Genomic DNA, 1,192 nt, shown 5'->3' on the forward strand with positions numbered 1-1,192 from the left:
TGATTGAATAATCAGGCGAATGAATCAGATGAAGAGAATGTTTTCGCTGATCTTATTCCAGAGGAGGACTATGCATCTGCTATTGTTCATCCTCGAGTTGGAGCTGCAAGTGTAAAAATTGACTCCTCTCTATACCAGTTGTTGAAGCTTGAGGGCTACTTTCGGAACTCTACCGAGAATGACCCTCAACATCATTTGCAGAATTTTGTGGATGTGTGTGCTAATCACATCCAAAACAATGTTCCACAAGATGCTATTCGGCTGAGGTTATTCAAATATTCCTTAGCTGGAGATGCAAGAGCATGGTTCGAGAAGCTGCCCCGGAATTCTATTACTACATGGGCAGAGATGGTAGCAGTCTTTCTCAAGAAATGGTACCCTCCTAGCAAGAAGGCTGAGATTCGTGACAAGATCTATGAATTTAAGCAGCGACCGGGGGAACAATTATATGAAGCTTGGGAGAGATTCAAAGAGTATTTGCAAAAGATTCCGAATCATGGTTTTTCGGAGAACATATTAATGGAGAAGTTCTACCGAGGGCTGGATCCAGTGACGCAATCAATCGCTAACAATGCAGCAGATGGTTGTTTCATGAATAAATCTTATCGACGAGTGACCCACATACTTGACAGGCTGACTACTCACAATTAGGTTTGGCACTCAAACAATGCTGATGTTGTGCCTTACGGTAGTGCTATGATCCAAAATATGGTAAAGGAGAATCTAGATACCCAGCAAACATTGGCTGAGCTTGCAACAAATATTTCTTTGCTAACAAAGAAGTTTGATGAGACCCAAATTAAGAAGGTGAATGTTTGTGAGGATGATGCAGGTATGCCAAAAGGAATGTACCAGACCCAAGAGGGTCCGTTTCATGATGGACCTCCTATGCAGGTTGAAGATGCTAACTATGTGAATAATTCTCAAGGGGGTTATCAAAGACAGAACTACCAAGGTGGTTACCAGAATCAGAATCAATGGAGACCTCAGCAAGGTCAAGGTACTTATAATAACAACAACTCCTCTGGGAACTACAATAGTAATTACAGTGGTGCGAACCAAGGGAGATACAACAACAATAACAATTTTGGGAACAAGAGTTCCAATCCTTATATACCACCGAAAGGGCAATCAACAGATCAAGGTAGTTCGAGGGTTGAAGCAATGCTTGAGAAGATTCTGCAAATCAATC

The 1,192-nt window shown here is 41.7% G+C and overlaps 1 non-coding gene across 1 annotated transcript; it reads right to left on the reverse strand.

The window, feature by feature from the left end:
• Positions 1-397: 397 nt before the first annotated feature.
• LOC132058652 (small nucleolar RNA R71) lies at positions 398-503 on the reverse strand. The gene has a single exon (XR_009415373.1). It is a non-coding gene; the product is annotated as a small nucleolar RNA R71 (small nucleolar RNA).
• Positions 504-1,192: the final 689 nt, after the last annotated feature.

This window comes from Lycium ferocissimum, chromosome 5 (assembly GCF_029784015.1).
Source record: "Lycium ferocissimum isolate CSIRO_LF1 chromosome 5, AGI_CSIRO_Lferr_CH_V1, whole genome shotgun sequence".
In the NCBI taxonomy this organism is placed as follows: Eukaryota; Viridiplantae; Streptophyta; class Magnoliopsida; order Solanales; family Solanaceae; genus Lycium; species Lycium ferocissimum.